The sequence below is a fragment of the Otolemur garnettii genome, unplaced genomic scaffold (genome assembly GCF_000181295.1).
Source record: "Otolemur garnettii isolate 467f Iridium unplaced genomic scaffold, OtoGar3 scaffold00036, whole genome shotgun sequence".
NCBI classification, from domain to species: Eukaryota; Metazoa; Chordata; class Mammalia; order Primates; family Galagidae; genus Otolemur; species Otolemur garnettii.
In genome coordinates this window covers 15,798,488-15,803,865 of record NW_003852431.1, presented here as the reverse complement: position 1 = coordinate 15,803,865, position 5,378 = coordinate 15,798,488, and positions in this window count along the sequence as shown.

Genomic DNA, 5,378 nt, shown 5'->3' with positions numbered 1-5,378 from the left:
GCATGAGTTCTCATAAACTGTCTTTATAAGTAAGTCATTATTGAAAATGGGCATATTTACCAGATGATCAAATTAGTTCAAAATTTGTGTTTCTGAGGTTTAAGCATTCTTTGGTTTGATTCACTAACAAGTAATCTCTATGTATTTATTTTAAAATACATACCAATAAGGAGTCATGGATTGTGGAGGCTAAATAGCTGAGAACACGTTATCATTATGCCCTTTGTGTGTTGTGTCTGTTCTCATTGCCCATTAATGCCACGCAGTCTAGGAGATTTTCAAATTAGAAAGTAACATACAATAGACATAAATAATAGAGACAAAAGGATTGTTGCTCTTATAAACCATGAAAAAATCTAATGAAACCCCAGAATTGGCCAAATTTTCTACATGTTTTCACATTGATTTTCTAACCATTGACACATAAAAACATAGGAAAAATTAGAAACTGATTCAAATGTATATTTTACTATATCATAAATAAACGAGGAAGATAGAACTAAAGGAAAACCTTTATATATAATAAACTATATCCATTATCAAAGGAAGAGAATGTGTCTCAGGAAATGGATTTGATAAACTGGTGGAGGTAGCTCTTTCTGTTTAAAGATACTTTAAAGAGCATTTTTTTCATATTCAGAAAATTAAGATGGAAAATCCTGAAAGAGTAAATATAAATCTAGAATCTGTTTCAGCAAGGATACAGTCTTTACATGAATCAAAACTAAAATTACAAAGAGATTATCTTGAGGAAAACAGACAGATGATTAACTAGGCTCATATGTCCAAAATACCCAGTGATTTGCTTGTTCCGGGCACTTCTGGTACCAGGGATTTAAACAACATCCTTCAATCTCTCATCCTTTATTTTCTTATTTTCGGCTTTTCTTTCTGCAGGGCTTTTTCTGTCTTATTGAATGAAGCTGAACATATGAGTGAGGTATATTGGCACAGAGAACACTTTATACTGTTCTCAGAAGTCAAGATCCAAGAAAGAAAAAAAAGAACAACTTTGCTTCATGATTACACACAATTCTCCGCCTCTAATTGGCGTAACATAATCATTGATCATCTGCATAGACTAGGCAAAGTCTGGATTCCTAAGGAAAGCCTACTGGAAAGACAAGAAACTTATTTTCACTAAATCAACAAGAGGACAATGGCTGCAAATGATCTGTGATTTAAATTTTTCAATTAATATGTTCATGAAATAAACTTGCAAAATCCTTTAAGCCTTGCTAATCTCATTCAACATGCAAAATGTACATTAATCCCAGTTTATTCAATAAGACAGCTAATCTGTGTGATATTGCCAGGTTTCCTAAAGAGAGATTTTGTGTAAACCCACTGGGGAAAGCCTTGATTGATATCGAGGTATTTCACATTTATTTAAGATAGAAGAGCAAAAGTTATGTAATAGGACACCAAAATTATTTTACTTTTTCAGCCTTCTATCAATCACTTTCAAAGCAGGATGCCTCCATGGCTAGTGCTATCTTTTCCCTAGTTAATGTACGCTAAAACACAATTGGTGAACTTTTCCTACAAAAGGCCAGACAGTAAATACTTCCAGTTTTGTAGGTCCTGTACTCTCTGTCTCAAATACTCAACTCTGCAGTTGAAGCATGAAAGAAACCATAGATAATATATAAACAAATGAGCATGGTTACCTTCTAATAAATTTTATTTATGGACAATGGATTTTGAATTTCACATATACTTCAGAGATCGTTCAGTATCTTTTAATTTCTTCCCCAATCATTTAAAAATGTTAACAATAGTCTCAGCGTGAGATTGCGCAACAGGTACAGGGCCACCTTCAGCTCATTTTCCAACTCCTAGGGTTGTGGGACTGCTCTCAAGATTTCAAACTTTTGATTTATGAAAGAAGGAAATGGGTACAAATATAATTTGAAATATGTGACTTTGATATTTTGTTATAAATTTCCATATATTTTATCATTTATATTTGAACAATATTTTCTCATAAAAATATTACAAGGTTGTGTGTTTTTATGGGTTTATCCCTAAAAAGCTCTTTATGCCATCAAATGTGGTCAAGCATATAATAAAATGTCTAATGAAAGTCAGACTTTTCAGTAGCAAAAATAGTTATGGTTAAGCTGAAAGAATACTCACTATCCTAAAAGGTATTCCTATGTCATTATAGTCAGAAATAGCACCACTTACACGACAGCCCTAAGTCTCCCCTTCTTCTACTTTATTTTCTCTAAAGTGGACGTCTTTGCCTAATGTACTAAATACATGTGTGGTTCTTCTCCGTATTCTTCCACTCGGACTGAGGCCCCATGATATCAGAGACTCTCTCTGTCTTGTTTGTTGCCTTTTTGCCATCCCTTGAATAATATCTAGCATCTAGTGGTTTCTATATAGGTATTTGTTTGTGAAAATAAAAAGGATGTGCAGTGCAAGGATGAACCCTAACATAACTCTGTAGGATTTAGTTATTAATAATGTTAACAACAATGTCTGATCAATTTTCCCAAATACAGCACACAAATGAGAGCTTTTAATAATAATAAGAACAGTGAAATTTCAGCCAATGATATATGAGAATTCTCTGTACATTCTACTTACTTTTTCTGTAAACCTAAAACTGCTTTCAAAAATTCTACAAATTAAAAGGGAAAAGGAAGAAGTAGGAGAAGGAGGTGCGGGGGGAGGAGGAAGAGAAAGAAAAAGAGAAGGAAGGAGGAAAGAAAAGGAGGAGGAAGGAGGAAGAAAGAGGACAATGGTGAAGGAACAGAGGAAAGAAGGAAGGAGAAAGGAGAGAGGACATGGAATCAAATTTTTATTTGTTGATTTATGAATACAACCTCTAATAAATATCTATCCTAGGCTGACATTTGAAGAAGGTTTTGAATTTCTTAGGGTCTTGGCACGAAGCAGGTGGCCCACGGAGATGGAAGCCGAGGGAAATTACAAACAGGCAATATGTAGCCAAACTGTGAGGCAGAGTGCAGCCCCCTGGGGACAATCACAGCGGGGCTCTGTCACCATACCTAGGGCTAAAGAATCTTTCCAGGGAGCTAAATAAACCTTCTGAAGGGATGTAGACAGCCCAAGCCAAGCATACAGGGAGAGAAATAAATGAGTAAATAACTTGAGCACACTTGACCTTTTTCTCCAATATTCTGAGGCTTTTCTTTAGTACAACCCAAGCAGACACCAGAGAGGCAGAGACAGTGTTGCAGGAAGCCTCCTGATGAATATTGAAGGGGGAACAGTAGATCTGCTGTGCAGACAGATTCGTTCACACTCAAAGAACTGTCTTTGCAAATGCTGTATCCTATATTCAGTTTCATGCAAAACCCTTTAGAAGCCTTAGGCAAAATATCAGGTCTCACAATCTTATATAAAACTTATTTTAAGTGTCTTTTAATGTTTTTTCTCCCCCAATAATTAGATTTTTCTTTTTCTGCTATTTTTCCTATGACTTAACTAAGCGATTGAATTTCAAATATTTCTTTTTCTATTTTTTTTCATTTTCTCTACACATATACATGTGTTTATTTGGTTTCCACTTTTTTCCCTCACAAAATATAAAAGGCTTAAAATTTAATAACAATAACAATGTTTAAGATAAGGACTAGAAACAAAAACCTCGTAAAGAACGAACGAAGATAAATGCGCTCAGAAAAGAAATTAGACTATTGCTGCAATGAAATATTGAGCAATGATAATAATAATGTAAAAAAGTAACATTCCCATTGTCAGATAAGAGTATGTCTATCATAGAACATACTATTATAACTATACGTAACTAAATATTTCAAATATTTATTATGCATAATTCTCTGAATCAGTAGATTACAAATTACTCCAAACATTTTTCAGTTCTGGAAAACTAAAATTTCACCTGGTTCATCTTCGATGAACTATGTAGTCAACTTCTCCCAAACTCCTCGTTCATAATCCTGAGCTTAATGCTCCCAGTCATTGGGCGTTGATGTTGACTGTAGGACTAAGTGGTTTCTGTATATTATTTTCTTCGAGAATCAGTCATATCACTTTCTTCTTAGCTTTCCATTATTCTATCCCTGTCCTCCATTTATTATTGTCCTTCTTACAATACAATTTACCACCATTGCTATTAACAATGATAACACAAGTGATATTGATAATGACAAACACATGATAGTAAATACAATACGAACACATGATTGTAATTACAATGCAAACACATGATAGTAATTACAATGCAAACACATGATAGTAATTATAATGCAATAGTCATAGTTCTAAATAACTTTAAGAATTAGCTAGTTGAATTGTCCTATAGGCTTTAAGCGGTAATTACTATTATCAGCTATTTGCAGATGAGAACATTGAGACAGAATATTTAAGTACCTTGTTGATGTTACCACTGGAGTAAAAGAGAACGGATTCTAATCACAAGGTCTAAGATCTTAATTATTCCATAAAATAATCTTCCTTAGAAAAATGTTTTGACACCTGGAACACAGTCCTCCACTGATTATAGATCTGTTCTTGTTACGTTTAGCAGGTATCGTAACTTGGTCCAGATGTTTGTGGTCTGCTTGGCTTCATCCTGTGTCATTGATAGATGTAAATCATAGTCTGGCAAACTGCACAAACTTAGAAGGAATGAATAATGATTTCAAATAAACTTGGAAAATGAAGATATATAATGCTTCCCTTTAATTATTCTTAAATATATAAAAGCAAATATAGATGCTCAAAACCTAATTAAAACTTATAACTGTTCACCAATTTTTACCATTTCTAGAGAGTTGATTGTGACTAATTTTCTAGAATATGCACTAATATGGTTTTTAATTTATTAGATTACAATTAGTATAAACTTTGAAAACTTTGCCTTTGTTGAATACTTTCTGTTCACATTTTGGCCTTTTTTTTTTTTTTACTTTCTGTCCACAATTGCCTCTCCAGCATCCAAAGAAATCATGATTCTTTCTTTTGTCTTATGCTTTTCCTGATAGAATAAATACGTGGCAGGTTTTTTTTCACTAATTGTGATTTTAAATACCTATGACTATGGTAAATAGATACATTTTATGTTGTTAAATCAGTTTGCTTTTTTTTCCCTAGAATTGCAAGCTGAAAGTTTTATTTAGCTAAAAACATGGAAACGGGATAATAATAAGAAAAAGTAAAACTTTATTCCACTATCCATTTCTCAATGGCCATTACCATCTTTCCCATTCTAATTCCAGTTGAAATTTTAGACTTCTCAAAATTAATTTCTCCTCTGGAAGATATTCGAAATGTAATTTCATAGAAATCCTCTCCCTACTTCTTTTCTCCTTTCTCTTCTCTTTATAAATCAGACAAAACATAGAGTTCCACCAAATACATAGGACTCCGTGAAGAAC